The sequence below is a fragment of the Marmota flaviventris genome, chromosome 7, assembly GCF_047511675.1.
Source record: "Marmota flaviventris isolate mMarFla1 chromosome 7, mMarFla1.hap1, whole genome shotgun sequence".
In the NCBI taxonomy this organism is placed as follows: Eukaryota; Metazoa; Chordata; class Mammalia; order Rodentia; family Sciuridae; genus Marmota; species Marmota flaviventris.
The window spans coordinates 84,181,051-84,198,829 of NC_092504.1; the positions used below are offsets into that span (position 1 = coordinate 84,181,051).

General features: G+C 35.6%; 1 protein-coding gene and 1 pseudogene across 1 annotated transcript in view; both read left to right on the plus strand.

Moving 5' to 3' along the window:
• Positions 1 to 17,779, plus strand: part of Arsj (arylsulfatase family member J) — a 75,531-nt gene that overhangs the window by 39,530 nt on the left and 18,222 nt on the right. The gene's annotated exons all lie outside the window — the stretch shown is intronic.
• LOC114092774 (ATP synthase subunit beta, mitochondrial pseudogene) lies at positions 12,593 to 14,177 on the plus strand (annotated as a pseudogene).

Consider the following 17,779-nt stretch of genomic DNA (forward strand, 5'->3'; position numbering starts at 1 on the left):
TTACTGTTGGTAATTTAAATACACAGATTATTGCTTCATCTAGATAATTGAATGTTAGAATGGTCTACTTATATTTATTTCCACCATAGAGTTTGGTGTGATGCTTTACACATTAGACATTTAATTAATATTTTTAAATTTAATTAAATGGCATATTTTTTTCACAGCACATCTGTCTTGAATTATGATCATTTGGGGGCTTTTTGGCAAAACACCAGTACCAGATGCAAGTTATTTAAAGGCATTTAGGCCCTCTCATCTTTGTACTATCTCATTAAACTCCTGGTAGATTTTCTTCCATATGGTAGGAACCAAATAAACATTTGCTAAACCAAAGCATGCATAAGAGAAAGCAAATGCTATGTCCTTTAAAATTCTCTGGGGTGCCAAAGGCCTACACTTTGGCTTACACAGATATTGTACAAACAAGAAGAGGACAAGTAAATCAGTTTTGTGAAAGGTCCATGAGACCTTCACCCCAGAGTCACCTGCCTTAAAATATGCACCCAAATTCAAGAAATATGCCTGCTGCCTGTCAAAATATTTGGATCTAATGTGATTTTTTTTCTCATTTAAAATTTTAATTTATTTTAAATTTACTCTTTAACTCTTGAAGCCAGCTCTAGGCAGTTTTAAAGTGGAAGAAATCTGTGGTCATTTCACCTTTTTGATTGGGTCTTTTCTAGGTATTGAGGGCTTTCCTGATGCTTGGTTTTGTCTGGCAAGACTATATTCTAGCTAAGGTTTTCATGTCCTTTTGTGTCACTAGAAGATTATTGTCATGATTTGAATGATTACAGACAGATAGACAAGATATAACAGTAAGAATGCCTGTGTGACTATTCAAAATCTCTCACCTTTTCATAGAGCAGATATTAGAAGAAATGGATCTTCTGGTGCCACCAAATCACAACTAGAATATGCTGATCAGTTAATATTACTTATTAACTGTACATAGTTATTTGTTTGTTAATAATGGCATACACATTTTTATTTTGGTTAATTTTCTTCAAAAATCATTTTGTGTGTCTGTTGAATTTTTCATGATAATGTGTTTAGATGTAGTAGTGTTCTTATCCTCACAGAACTCAATGTAACATAACTGAAAGTGGAGATTTAAATATATGAACAGAAGATGGAAAAGACATTAAAATTTTATCTAAAAATAACAAAATGATTATTTTATTGAGAGGCATTTTGAAAATTTTTTGCTTCATTATTCTGCTTCTGATACCTGCAACATAAAAATGGCTTGGTATTCACACCATAATAAAATATCTTCACCTTTATGATTAATGACAGTGTGTTTCCAATTATTGTTAGATTAAGGAAAGTGTACAGCGAATCTGATTCTGATTCAAAAAGAATACATGCTAGGTTTCTAAATTTTTGAGAACTTATTTTGTGATTATATTATTTCAGTGCAGTATAAAAAGTAGAAAGCAACTTATTTTTCTGCAAAATGAGTCCTCTATTTTAAAAAATTAAATCTTTTTCTTCAACAAGACCAACTGCAGCATCATCTAATCAATTCAAAATGTTTAATAAAAATGTCTTTTTCTGCATTAGTGGGTTATAATGGAGAAGACCACATTAACTGTGATCATTTCATAAAGATGAATTAAAAACAAAAATCTATAATTTTTTTATATACCTAAATTGGCTTTTAGTGTATAGATCCTAGGTAGCATCCTGCGCAATGCCATATACATAGTGAATATTCAATAAATGATGAGTCCATGCAACTTTTCTCATTTATAATGGTTACCTTTATTACCTTCTCCCCTCAGGCTGATCTGTGCATTAATATACTCCTGCTGCACTATTTCAGGCTGCAAGCACTGTGCTATACACCAGCAATTCTGTGCTGAAGAAGTCAGAAAAGGCCTTGGCTGCATGGAACTTATATTCTAGTGAGCAGCCAACGAGGAACAAAGAACAACCCTATCAGTAAGATTAATTCAGTTTAGGATGAGAAAATACATTGATTTGATAGAGACTACTATTAAGCATTCAACATTGACTTATGCATATGGATATCCAACTTGTTTATTTTTAAAGTAAAATTTCTGGTATACCAGAAATTACAAACCCAAGTGCTTGTATGTGCAATGCATGAAATAGCTAACTAATGCAAGGTATAGACGTTTTTTCAAATGTTTTTCCCTATATTTTGGACTACCACTGGCTACCACTACATGCAGATGTCCTATTTTCAGTTGACACATTCATTATTTTTCTTTTGAATGCCAGTCTAATTCTAGAAAATACATATACCTAAAAAATGCATTCATTTATTCACTCATTCATTCAATAATCTCAAAAGTGACAATCATCCTTCAGAGCTTGTATGAAGTAGAAAACCAAAATGGTAAGATGCAGACTCTACTTTCCACTGATGATAACCCCCTCACCCTTGGCACCTTTCTGTCCACACAGCCAGAAGTAATTTTCTCCTCCTTGGAACACTGAAGAATTTTCTGTCTTACATTCATTTCTATGTCTTACCCTCCTCACTTAGCTCTTTATGTATTTCTTTTATATATTGTGGCATTCCTCATAACCTCCTAAACTGTAAAAAACCCACAGAAGTTGCTCAGTACATTTTTATTGCATGAATGAGGAAAAGACCAAACTAAAAAAGAAACATTGCTCATTTGATATCATTTCTTATAGGTTTTAATATTGTATTTTCACTGAATATTATGGAAAGGATATAATGGAATTACATCCTTTAATGTAATGTTATGATTTTATTTGACATTTTTTCCCTCAGTGAATATACTTAATTATTAGTTAATTTTAGGAAAACATTTAAAATACATGTTAAATTTTCATAAAGACCAACTCTCACACAGAAAATAATATGAAATATACATACTGTTAATTTCTATTTTAGGGAAAGTTTGAGAATCATGATATATACTTAGGATAAATAGGAAAGCAGAGGAATAGATAACCAAGCAATCGAAATAGCAAAAAAAAAAAAATATTAATCCTTTTGTAGTTTGATGTAATTGCATTTGTCTGTTTTTGGTTTTGTTGCCTATATTTTGAGGTCTTATATAGATATATAAAAAATTATTGCTCAGATTGGTGTCATGAAGCATTTCCCCTGTTTTCTTCTAGTAGTTTCATGGTTTCTGGTCTTACAGTTGCACCTTTTATCCATTTGAGTTGATATAAAGTCTGTATCTCTTCTGCATATGGATATCCAGTTTCCCCAAAACAGTTTATTGAAAAGACTTGTTATTTCCTCAATGTGTGTTCTTGGTTCTTATCCAAAATTTGTTGGCTAATAATGTGTGAAACACTTCACATATATATATGTACACACACAAATATATACACATACACACACACACACATATATATATATTCAGTGGTATATTTTTATCCATAACCTATATCCATAAAATATTTTGTCCATAAAATAATACTATTTATCCATAAAAAATGAGTCCCTGCCATTTGTGACAACTTGATGAAGCTGGACAACATTATGTTAAGTGAATGAACCAAACACAGATAGACAAATCCATATTATCTCACTCGTGCTGAATTTTAAAACATTGACTGACTCAGACAAGTATTACATGTTCTTTTTCATAAGTAGAAAGTAAAAAAAAAGTCAACCTGAATATAAAATAATGATTAATAAATGTTGGGGAAGATGAGGTTTGGGAGAAGATGATGGAAAAGAGGGAAGATGGATTTAATCAGTGCATGCTGTATGTCTATGTTGAACTATCACACTGAACTCCATTAATAGGTACAATTAATACATGCTAATCAAAAATAAAATATTTTTAAAAGTTTATCTCCGGGCTGGGGATGTGGCTCAAGCGGTAGCGCGCTCACCTGGCATGCATGCGGCCCAGGTTCGATCCTCAGCACCACATACAAACAAAGATGTTGTGTCCGCCAAGAACTAAAAAATAAATAAATAAATATTTAAAAATTCTCTCTCTCTCTCTCTCTCTCTCTCTCTCTCTCTCTCTCTCTTTAAAAAAAAAGTTTATCTTCTACAAATAGAGTGTAAAATACTTACAAGAAATTAAGATTGTTGTGGATTGGGGGAGATATTGGTCAAAGGACACATAATTCCATTTATATAGAAGGGATATTTTTCAAGAAATCTATTGTACAGCAAGATGATTATAGTCAATGACAATATAAACTATTCTCAACAATTTCATTCAGTGGCTATTATGTATTATCACCACAAAATTATAACTGTGTAAAGTAATACATGTTAATTTCTCAGGTTTAAACATTCCACAGCATATATGTAATTCATAATAGCATATTGTATAAGATAAAAACATATGACCTTATAATAAGGTAAGGTAAATAAATAACCAAAAAGGAAGTATAAGATTCTTAATTCAGGTTTGCACTGGAAAATTTGTTTTGTTTGCTCTTAACTCAGACCAGTTCATGTTCTAGCAGGGTAAAAGATAAACTCCAAATTTAGAATACACAATTTTAAATTATTTATTGTTTTAAATTATTTATGTCTTTCAAGAAGGGAAGTAAATAGTTTGGTTTTAGCCTTATAAACCATATTAGATGTTAAAGTGGAGTTGTCAGGTAACCAATTCAATACAAGAAACTGATATTTAGAAGAGAGATTTTAAAATATAATAAAAGAAATTAGAAGATACAGATGAAAGAATTAGAAGCCACAAGATGGTCTGGTAGGCAAAGATGAACCCTAACCACCCCCCCCCCCAGAGTTAAGTGTCTAGTGGATAAAAGAGGATCAAAAGGATGCTGAACAGAAGCAGCCATTGAGGTTAGTCAGGAAAGTGTTCCAAAGCCAAGGGAAGAAAGTGTGCAAAGGAGGAGCAAGTGATCAACTTTACCAAAAGCTACTCGAGGATCAAGGAAGACAAAGACTGCAAATTGACCAATGGATTTAATAGCAAGGAGGCAACTGGTGATCTTTTAATGGAATTATAGATATAAAAATCTATTAGAATATGATCAAAAGACAATGGGGGAAATTAGGTGCATACAAATACTTCAAGGCATTTTGTTAGAAAACTGAAGAGATACATAGCACATGGAAAGGATTATAGAGATAAAAGAAGGTATTTTGCAAATTGTGATAACAACATATGTGTAAGTTTTTCAGAATGGTTCAGTAGAGAGACAAAATTTGCTGATGCCAGAATCACTGGAGAAATGTTCTTAAATAGGTAGGAAAGGATGGGATCTCATGCACAGCCCAGGGCTGCCTTAGCCAAGAACATGGGAAGAAAGGAAGAATGCAGGAGTTGATGCAGAGAAACAATAGATTGGGGGGGTGGGGGCTACTTACAGAAATTAGAGTATAATCTGAGTAATTCTGTTTCCTTTGCAAAACAAGGAGCAAATTTACTACTGAAAGTAAAGATGAGACAGGAACTGTGGAGTTTTTTTTTTTCAATAAATGACAGTGGAATGCCTTACCATTCTTATTACACATATAGAGCACGATTTTTCATATCTCTGGTTGTATACAAAGTATGTTCACAACAATTCGTGTCTTCATACATGTACTTTGGATAATGATACCCATCATATTTCACCATCATTGCTAACCCCCTGCCCCATCTAGAGTTCGTCTTTTCCTCCCATGCTCCCCTTCCCTACCCACCTATGAGTCAGTCACCTTATATAGGAGAAAATATTCAGCATTTGTTCTTTTGAGATTGGCTAACTTCACTTATCTTCTCCAACTCAATCCATTTGCCTGCAGATGCCATAGTTTTATTCTTTTATTGCTGAGTAATATTCCATTGTGCATATAGGCCACATTTTTTTTTTATCCATTCATCTACTGAAAGGCATCTAGGTTGGTTCCACAATTTAGCTATTGTGAATTGTGCTGCTGTAAACATTGATGTGGCTGTGTCCCTGTAGTATGCTGTTTTTAAGTCCTTTGGGTATAGACCAAGGAGAGGGATAGCTGAGTCAAATGGCAGTTCCATTCCCAGTTTTCCAAGGGATCTCCATACTGCTTTCCATATTGGCTGCACCAATTTGCAGTCCCACCAGCAGCATATGAGTGTACATTTTCCCCCACATCCTTGCCAACACTTACTGTTGTTTGTCTTCATAATAGCTGCCATTCTGACAGGAGTGAAATGAAATCTTAGAGTAGTTTTGATTTACATGTCTCTAATTGCTAGAGATGATGAACGTTTTTCCGTATATTTTTTGATTGATTGCATATCCTCTTCTGAGAAGTGTCTGCTCAGGTCCTTGGCCCATTTATTGATTGGGTTATTTGGGTTTTTTTGGTGTTTAGCTTTTTGAGTTCTTTATGTACCTAGAGATTAGTGCTGTATCTAATGTGTGAGGAGTAAAGATTTGCTCCCAAGATGTCAGCTGTCTATTAACCTCATAGATTGTTTCTTTTGATGAGAAGAAACTTTTTAATTTGACTCCATCCCATTTATTGATTATTTATTTTAATTCTTGCACTATAGGAGTCTTATTAAGGAAGTTGGGACCTAATCCAACATAATGAAGATTAGGGCCTACTTTTTCTTCTATTAGACACAGAATCTCTGGTTTAATTCCTAAGCCCTTGATCCATTTTGAGTTGACTTTTGTGCATGGTGAGAGATAGGGGCTTAATTTCATTTTGTTGCATATGGATTTCCAGTTTTCCCAGTACCATTTGTTGAAGAGGCTATCTTTTCTCCAATGTATGTTTTTGGCATCTTTGTCTAATATAAGATAATTGTAATTCTGTGGGTTTGTCTCTGTGTCCTCTGTTCTGTACCATTGGTCTACCAGTCTGTTTTGGTGCCAATACCATGCTGTTTTTGTTACTATTGTTCTGTAGTATAGTTTAAGGTCTGGAATAGTGATGCCACCTGCTTCATTCTTCCTGCTAAGGATTGCTTTAGCTATTCTGGGTCTCTTATTTTTCCAGATGAATTTCATGATTGCTTTTGCTATTTCTGTGAGGAATGCCGTTGGGATTTTGATAAGAATTGCATTAAATCTGTACAGTTTGGTAGTATGGTCATTTTGATAATATTAATTCTGCCTATCCAAGAACAAGGTAGATCTTTCCATCTTCTAAGGTCTTCTTTGATTTCTTTCTTTAGGGTTTTTTAGGTTTCATTGTATAGATCTTTTACCTATTTTATTAAATTGATCCCAAGTATTTTATTTTATTTAGGCTATTGTAAAAGGCATAGTTTTCCTCGTTTCCCTTTCTGAGAAGTTGTCACTGACATACAGAAATGCCTTTGATTTATGGGTGTTGATTTTATATCCTGTTACTTTGCTGAATTCATGTACTAGTTCTAGAAGTTTTCTGGTGGAGCTTTTTGGGTCTTCTGGATATAGAATCATATCACTAGCAAATAGTGCTAATTTAAGTTCTTCTTTTCCTATCTGTATCCCTTTAATTTCTTTCATCTAATCGTTCTGGCCAGTGTTTCAAGAACTATGTTAAATAGAAGTGGTGAAAGAGGGCATCCCTGTCTTGTTCCAGTTTTTAGAGGGAATGCTTTCAATTTTTCTCCATTGAGAATGATGTTGGCCTGGGGTTTAACATAGATAGTCTTTACAATGTTGAGATATGTTCCTGTTATCTTTAGTTTTTCTAGTGTTTTGAACATGAAGGGTTGCTGTTTTTGTCAAATGCTTTTTCTGTGTCTATTGAGATCATCAGGAACTGCGTTTTAGTCACCTTTTTCATTGCTGTGACTTAAAGACCGGAACCAAACACTGTAGAAGAGGAAAAGTTTATTTGAGGTCTCATGGTGTCAGAGGTCTTAATGCATAGAAGGCTGGCTCCATTCCTTGGGGTCAAGGTGAGGCAGAACATCATGGCAGAAGAGTCTGACAGAGAGAAGCAGCTCATATTGTGATCAGGAATCAGAGAAAGGCTCTAAACTGTTCAGATACAAAATATATACTCCATAGCCCCTCTTCCTAATGAACTACTTCCTCCAGCCACTCTGCACTTGCCTCCAGTCACCACTCAATTAATCCAATCAGAAATTAATTCACTGACTAAAGCTATAACTAATCATTTCTCCCCAAACCTTGCACTATCTCATATGTGAGCTTTTAGAGGACACCACATCTAAAGTATAACAAATTGTTAGAGATCTGAGAGGAAGAGTATGTTATGAAATATTTATTTAGGAAAACGAGTGAGGCAATAAATGAGTGAAATCAAGCAGGACTCATGGCCAGCATTAAGGGTCTACTTCAGGTTAGTGGCTGTGACTTCAAAGTGAGACCAGTATACCAGTCCATTTGGGCTCCTAACAAAATACCTTATAATTTATAAATGACAGAAATTTACTTCTTACAGTTCTAGAAGCTGGGACTTCCAAGATCCATTCAGGAGACTCGTGTCTGATGAGAACTTGCTCTCTGCTGAAAACATGTCACCGTCTTGCTAAATCCTCACATGGAAGAAGGGGCAAGGACACTCCATCTGATTGCTTTTGATAAGAGGATCTACTCTCATGAGCTCATCACCTCCTAAGGTCCTATCTCTAATACTATCATATTGGTGATTGAGTTTCAATATTTTGAGGGGATACATTCAGAACATAGCAAACAGTATGCATCAGTTTAGATTTTTCTCTGGAATGGTTGAGGCCACAGGGTAGATTAGGCAGAATTAGAGTTTTACCAAGAGACTATGATAAAGTGAGAGGGAAGAAAATAGAATTGCACAAATGTGCAAGGAGTAATGACCATGATGGAACATGGAATTTAGACAAAAAGCCATGGAGTAAGGGACAGCAAAAAGGTAATAGAATAAATGAAACTGTTGTCTCAATAAGAGTTATTAGAAATTACGTGCTTAAAACTGTGATTTATGCCTTTCTGTTAATGGTAATGATTAGATCTTCTAGGTCATGATCATTCATATCACTGGGAATACAAGATTATAGGAAAAGAAGAGCTCAATAAACCAAGAGTCCAAGGCGATGAAAGAATCTTCCATGTGGATATTGAAGTAGAACTGAATAGTGTCTGACAGTAGGTCAAACACTAAACAAGAGCAGTAGAGTCTATATTCTGATAACATGGGTTTAAGGATTAGGGTTTATAGAGAAGAGAGATTGTTTGGAAGTAGTAATGAAATGTAAATGGGATATCTACCCATTTCCAGGCCCAGTAATATGAAAGGTATGTAATAGGACCACCCCTAAAAGAGAGCCACAGGGATTGGAGTGTCTTCAGAGTGCCAGTTTTCTGTGGCACCAAGAAGATGCAGGTTATTTTCACCAAGAGATTGAGGCAAAAGAAACTGTTTCTGACTACCTGAGGGTTCCAGAGGGCACATTCTGCTGGGGAGGAGTCAGGGATGGGAGCAGAAAGGAATGTTCAGAGCCAGAGAAGTATTAGAGTCTGAAACAAGAGGAGACCCAGATTTCATCTGATGCATGACTTAAATAGTATTAAAGGATAAAATGGAATTGGAGCTGAGCCACAGAGAAATGGGGACCTCAGTCTCATCAGGGCGGGTCTTGCCAGAAGACAGTAAAAAAAAATGTTCTTAAATGAGAGTGTTTTGAGGTTCCTGAGTTGAAAGGTAGAATATGAATAAAAATAGGGTCTTTAACTCTTGCTAGAGAATTCCATTTTGAACCACTTAAAAATTAATAGTCTGTGTAAATTTAGCCTAACTTAACTCAGCTTATGAAAGAAAAAAAAACTTGTTTAGGGAATGGTTTTTATGAGTTTTGTCAGATCTAGGCTATGGTTCCAGATATTGATAATGTTTTGTCATCCACTTCTTGAGTAAATCTGTAGCTTCACATAACTTCCTATCTCCCATGTTCCCCTTCTGTTCCCTGGAGTCTAACCTTCACTAAAAATATTTTGCTTTATCATGGTTATGGCAGGGCTTAGTACTCTAGTAAACCAAATTTCTGGTCTATGAATGAGCTTTAATTATTTAAAAATACATTTTTAGCCAAATTGACTGTTTAGCAACAATCTTTTTGAATAAAAATTAGATAATTGCCAATTGTCTAATATCAAATTATTTAAATTTCTAAACTATTTCCCCTCTCCAATTTCTTGCATCTTTTCCCTTTCTTCTGGTCTTCTAATGGTTCCTCCTCAATTCTACTTTTCCAAAACAATTCAGTTCCGGTGTATAAGAATAGATTCCAAGTTGCTATGAGAGGCAGACAGATCCAGGATTGCAGAGTACAGTTTTTTGGGGACTTATTGATGGAAGCATGGTGCTAGGCAACACAAAGACCAGTTGAAGCCCTGCAATTTGAGTCTGAAGGAGGGGCTAATATATTGGTTGAGATAAAAATGACTTCATCCATCTCAGAATCTAACTGGATTATCTTAAGCTAACACCAGAGTCAAGTACACTTCTGGCACCACTATCTGGCATTAAAACTCCACAGACTACTCTAATGGTTTTATCTGTTTTTAGTATGCTGGGAAACCATGGAAGAAAAACTTACTAGGGTTTCTCTGAGGCAATCAGTGATCAAAATGGCTACAGTCATGTTAAGCTGAAATGTACAGAGCCATTTTTGAGACTGTGATGCTGAGCGCTAGTCTATTGTCAATTTATATATGAATTCTCATCATTCTTTCCTGATGGGTATTAACAATTTCATTTACCTTCATTCACTTTTCAGTTTGTTTTGATTCAGAAATTAAAATTACATTTTAATGTCTCCTGGATCAAGATATTTCCTGTGTTTCAATTCTATTTATTATTTTTTTTCTTATAAATATTCTTGACATGAGTTCTTGCTTGTGTGTAAAGATTCCTCACAGGAAAAAAATATTTAACCTCTCCTCATTCCAAAATCACCCAAAAATTATCTTTAATCATAACTAGGTAAAAATACTTTCTTAGAGACATTTACTTTCAACAAATCTTGGTAACATCATGAAATGAGGCATGGAGCATGGGAGAGTACATCTGTTCTTTCTTGAATCTCTTCTAAGCTTTGATCTCTTCTAAGCAAGTGAAAATAACAGCAGTTCTTTTAAACTCCTTTTATTCAGTTGGCCTCCTAAACTCTACCCTTTTTTGCTTTAGTTATCTCATAAATTCTTTCCCCTCCTTTTTTGTTTCACTTAATATTGGATCATGATAGATCCAAGAGAAGAGTAAGGTTGTTAATAAAGAGGGAAAATCCATTCTGTTCCTTTCCTTCTTGCTTAAAATGCTGAATTTGGACTAAAGTAAAAGGAGGCTGAGTCATTGACTGTCTTTATTGTTATGCATATTTATTTTTACTTTTATTGACTGGATATTTTCCTACACTTAATAAAATCAGAAACATGTGTAGACCATATTGAAAAATAAGATTAAAAAGCATGACTTAATTGTTATACTTAATTGGGTGATATTTTACTTTTAAGTTTCCATGGTTCAGAGTCCAATATTTGAATTTTCAGGCACTGCAGTGAAAATGGGTCTTTTCTTTAGAAAGAAATTCTTAGTAGCCAGGATCAAGGTAAATACATACATACCAGGTTACAAATTGTCATGTTGTTTAAAATGCCATTATGGTGGCATAAATATTGTGTTCATTCTCTCCATGAATGGAAATTGAATTATAAGCAAAAACAGGTGAATGAGTTTAGAACTGGTAGAAATATTTATGATTCAAATGTTTTGATTCAAATTAATTCTAATTTTTAATCACATCTTTGAATGAAAATATTAGCAATTATCCCTAACAAATGTGTATTTTTAAATCATGCATTAAATATACAAATAATATAGAATATAAAATATAATATTCTCAGCTAGGCAGGATGGGACACACCTGCAATCCCAGTGGCTCAGGAGGCTGAGGCAGAAGGCTCAAAAATTCAAAGCCAGCCTCAGCAACTTAGTGAGGCCCTGAGCAACTTAGCAAGACCCTGTCTCAAAGTGAAAAATAAATAGGGCTGGGATGCTGCTCAGTGGTTAAGAACCCCTGGGGTAGGGGAGAGGGAGGGAGGAAAGAAGGGGGGAAAGGGAGGGGGGAAAGGAAAGAAAAGAGAGAGAGAAAATTCCAGGATAGAAATTTTAAAGGATGATAAATTAAAAATGGTGCTTCTAATCTGTTTTTTTTTTTTTTCTGGTTTTTGTTTTTGTTTGTTTGTTTTGCCTTCTGCCTACTGAGGTAGATACTAGATCTCTCTACCCAGTGACTTTGACATTTACCCAAATTCTTCCCTCACATAATTACTTTTGAGGTTTAGTTCTCACAGGCTACACCCTTTTCTCTGTTCTGTGTTTATGAGGCTGCTTCTCTTACAGGGACTCTCATGGCTGTTCACACTTATTTCCTTCTTGTGATGCTTTTAATTGTTTGATATGTAAATTTGATAAATGCATCACTTCTAGAACATTTCATATTTTAGTGATTATAAAATGCAATTAATAGTACAGAATCCAACATATTAAATAAAACCACCCTGAATATGTAAGTTGATTATGAAATACTTAATAATTTTGAATTAAGTTATGAAAAATGTCTATCTTAGAATTGAAGACTATGGTAATATTTACTAATGGTGAGGGCTAACAATTATTAAATGCTTACAAAATGCCAAGTGCTTGAGTCTCTACCTGGACTCTGCCATGTTGAGTCTAGTAGGTCGTGTGGCTGCTGCGTTGGCCTCTGGAGCCTTGCAGGGACTCAGCCCTTCCGCATTGTTATCCCAAGCCCAGCTTTTACTACAGGCCACCCCAGCAGCGGTCCAGCCTGCCAGAGACTATGCAGCACAAACATCTCTGTTGCCAAAGGCAGGCCCGGCCACCTGGCACATCATGGCAATCATTGGTGCAGTAGTGGATGTCCAGTTTGATGAGGGATTACCACTTATCCTAAATGCCCTGGAAGTGCAAGGCACAGAGACCAGGCTGGTTTTGGAAGTGGCCCAGCATTTGGGTGAGAGCACAATAAGAACCATTGCTATGGATGGGACAGAAGGCTTGGTTAGAGGTCAGAAAATCTTAGATTCTTGTGCACCAATCAAAATTCTTGTTGGTACTGAGACCTTGGGCAGAATCATGAATGTCATTGGAGAACTTATTGATGAGAGAGTTCCAATCAAAAACAAACAGTTTTCTCCTATTCATGGTGAGACTTCTGAGTTCATTGAGATGAGTGTTGAGCAAGAAATTCTGGAGACTGGTATTTAGGTTATGGATCTTCTAGCTCCTATGCCAAGGGTGGCAAAATTGGGCTCTTCGGTGGTGCTGGAGTTGGCAAGACAGTGCTGATCATGGAGTTAATTAACAATTTTGCCAAATCCCATGGTAGTTACTCTGTATTTTCTGGTGTTGTTTAGAGGACCCGTGAAGGCAATGACTTATACCATGAAATGATTGAATCTGGTGTTATCAATTTAAAAGATGCTACCTCCAAGGTAGTGCTAGTGTATGCCAATGAATGAACCACCTGGTGTTCATGCCTGGTCAGAGCTACTGGACTGACTGTGGCCGAATACTTCAGAGACCAAGAAGGTCAAGATGTACTGCTGTTTATTGATAACATCTTTGACTTCTCCCAGGCTGGTTCAGAGGTATCTGCCTTATTGGCCAGAATCCCTTCTGCTGTAGGCTATTAGCCCACTCTGGCCACTGACATGGATACTATGCAGGAAAGAATCACTACTACCAAGAAGGGATCTATCACCTCTGTACAGGCTACCTATGTTCCTGCTGATGACCTGACTGACCCTGCCCCGCCACTACCTTTGCCCATTTGGATGCTACCACCATGCTGTCCTATGAGATTGCCGAGTTGGGCATCTAACCAGTTGTGGATCCTCTAGACTCCACCTCTCACATCATGAGTCCCAACATTGTTGGCAGTGAGCATTATGATGGTGCCTCTGGAGTCAAAAGATCCTGCAGGACTACAAATCCCTCCAGGATATCATTGCCATCCTGGGTATGCACAAATTTTTCCAAGGAAGACAAGTTGACTGTGTCCTGTGCATGGAAAATACAGCATTTCTTGTCTCAGTCATTCCAGGTTGCTGAGGTCTTCATGGGTCATAGGGAGAAGCTGGTACCCCTGAAGGAGACCATCAAAGGATTCCAAAAGATTTTGACAGGTGAATATGACCATCTCCCAGAACAAGCCTTCTATATGGAGGGACCCATTGAAGAATGTGCGGCAAAAGCTGATAAACTGGCTGAAGAGTATTCATTGTGAGAGGTTCTCTTGCCAAACTTAAGCACTCATCCAGTGTATTTGCCCTCTCCTTGCCTTTAATCCTAAAAACCACAGTTTTCTGTGTAGGCGACACAAGAACCTGATTGAAGACATTATGTTCTATTTGAATATTAATTAAAGTTTCCAATAAAATATACACCACTCAAAAAAAAATGCCAAGTTCTTTACATATACTACAACTTTTAATTCTCAAAACAACTCAAGATAGTAAATTCTTCCATTATAATTTACATATGAGAAATATAAAGCATAGAGAGGTCAAGTTCACACTGCTAATAAGTCTGGAACTAAAATTTGAACCTATACAGTCTTATACTAGAGCAGTATGGGCCAATAGAATTTTATTTAACCAAACAGACATAAAATTATCCATCCCATGGGTCATTTGATATTTTTATATGTAAAACATGTTGCACTGTTCCATGTAGGGCATTGGAAAGGAATATAAATATTACTACAGCAAATTGCTTTCATGTAATCAAACAAAACTGATGTGTTTGAAAATTCACCAGCCAGAACCTTCTAAAGTAATGTCACATTGATTCATGATATTCTATAACTCCTTGATGCCAGTTATGACCAAATAGTATTTTCTTGTCTTTTTTAATATGTGAGTAAAATTATAAAGACAACTCTAAATATTAGTATTTCCTAATTGTGAGAATATAACAATGACTGATCAGAGTTGAATCTATCATTCTTCTAATGAATAACTACTGAACATGTCTAGTATGTTTGGAAAAAATAAAAGCATACCAATAGACTGGATGTGATAATATTATGTTACCCACAACACAATTAAACATGGAACAATAGCTAATCATGAAGGAACAATTCAAATATTTGTCATACTCCTATTTACATTTCAAGTATAAAAATTAAGTGTTCAAATACATTTCCTCATTGATTACAAACTCTTACCAATTAAAACTATTTAGAATTAAATAATGATATCAGATTGGGCTGGTTTATAATTTCACACCAAGAATTTCAGCTCAGTATTCTTCCAACATAACCTCTTTGACAAAAGTATAAGGTTTTACTTAATCTGACAGTGGCCCTTAGGAAATGTAAATGTAAATATTTCCTGGGATTTTTCAATATCCTTTCATGTAGGACAAACCTCCGTGTCAATGAATTGGAGATGGACCACAAAGGGGAAATACCTACCCTATCCATGTCATCAAACACATTGGCTGTTATTTAAATTATTCTTATGACTACTTGAGAATTCCTTGTTTTTGTCCATTTTTGCTAAAGTTTTCATCAAAGTATCCCACTCAGTGGTGGTTGTGCACCAGGTTGTCGGCATATGGCTACATTAAGAGATGAAATTTTATCATACATTTGGATTAGAAATTGCCAGGTGCAGCCTTTATTTCAGTAGTTTGCAAAAGAGAAAGCTGGATACACCGTGCTTGCAGCTTCACGATTAAGAAGAAAAGCTAGGCTATGTGCTAGTTTAATTAACACAAGGCTGAGGAGATTATTCCTAGAAAGATGGGTTAATATTCACTAAGCTGCTGGCTTCATTACAGTCTAAATGAACAAAATTCCCCATAACAATTGTGTTTAATCAGCTTTGTAGTGTCTAGAGCCCTGAATCTCTTGGTTAAAAGTTATATCCCTGGTAGATTAAACAAATTTTGTAGATTCAGGTGAGTAACTCAGAAAGCCTCTTGCCCCTTCTCAGTAAACAAACAAAGGAGCAATCATCCAAGATAATAACAAAAAGAACATGCACAAATTAAAAGAATTTTTACTTTACCAACACACACCCCACTCCCAGTCTCCTAACAGTCCTGTTCTTTGTACCCTTCCTCCTATTACTGAAATGAGCAATGTTCCACACATTTTGAGAAAGCTGCAGACCACTAATGTCACCCAGACCTCCTTTCTCTCTAGGCTTGTCACAAAATAACTTTGTGTTCTACAGTTTGTTTTAACCAAAGATGACCCAAAGTCTGAAGCTTCTAAATTTTATTTCTATTCTCCAGTTTCCCAGTGAGTATCACATTTACAGTTATTTTAAAATGTGTGTGTGTGTGTGTGTGTGTTTCAGAGAATTTCGAACAACATCTTGCTCTCTCCGGTGAACTTAACCAGCTCCATACTGTATCTGTGCAGTGCAGCCATCCCATGTAGTAGGCCTAGCTTTAATGTTGCAGTGTAACATTACAAGTGCCTCTGCTCTTTATTTCATGATTTTTAAGGTTTGTCGGTGGCCCAGATCAAATTGTTCAAGAATATGAATATGACATTTGTGGTTTCCTGGGCCACATTGCTATTTAGAAGTTCCAAATCTTCCTTTATATTCTAAAATCTTCCTTTATATTCTAAATTATGATTTCTCTTCTTAGACAAAGTTCTCATTTTAGGAGAGACAACTTTCATCTTTTAATTGATAATAAAAGCTACCATTTTATATTAAGTTAGAATCAAACAACCACGGGAGTTCTCTAATTCCAGAATCCTTATTTTCTAAAAGAAAGTTTGTTAATTTTTGAAGACGTTTCCTGATGTTGAACTAGTGTGTTTTTTTAAGTGTATCACTAATAGTTTTTCAGATTCATTTCTGCAAATATATGAAGAACCCTCAATGTGCAGGGATATTGGAAAGTATTCTTGATAAAATTTATGTTTATGGTTGTGTTTTAAGCATGTTCACTTGAACCTAATAGAAACTGAGTGCTTTCCTAGAGAATATTTTATGATATTTGAACATTCATGAAGACATGAATTTCCATGGAAACCTTTTCATCCTCACTGAAACTATCTTGACCTGGAGAAAAACTATATCTTTGGCAGAATGGTGGTTTTTGTTCTCTCCTAAACTAGATGTTAGCTATAAGGTTCTACTCCAACAAATATGCAAAGGAATCTCAAACTGCCCCTTCTCCTATTAAAATTTGAAGGGGGATGGAACAATACAATACATACGATACACAGAAGGAAATGCTTTCCTTTACAAACTTAGTTGGATTCTAGTTCCTTCTAGAAATCCTCAATAAAATTTGGCCACACTCATCCTACAGAGCATGATTTTTGTTACATACAGAACTATTTTGACTCTCATCATTTCTTTGCCTTTCTCAGTTGCACTTCTGCATCTATCCATCATTTAGTTCCCTCCCCTTGTCATACCCAGGCCAGTCATGAACCTCAGCTCCTCCACAAAATTCCCCTTTCATTTTTGAGACATTACTAGTTTTCCAAAGATGTGGATTTATGCAACATAGCAGTGGGTTTCTATCATTTCTCTGGCTCCCCAACTTACACACTTTCATGTCCCAAATCCCACAACCATCATGCATGTCTGTCCTACCACAAACAGATGGGGAAAGTTAGGTTTCGAAGGGACAAGAGAAGAAGCCAGATGATGAAGCATGGCCTGAAAATCCTGTGCTCTGGTTGAAGATCCAGGGCTCCATTGGCTACTTTAACAAAATCAACAATAACCATTTGTGCATTATTGTTTACACATACATTTTCTTTACATTTCTTTACATATGGTTGTTGAATAACCCTGTGATGTAAGTATTAATTTTCCCACTTTGCAGAAGCTTATGCAGAAACATCAA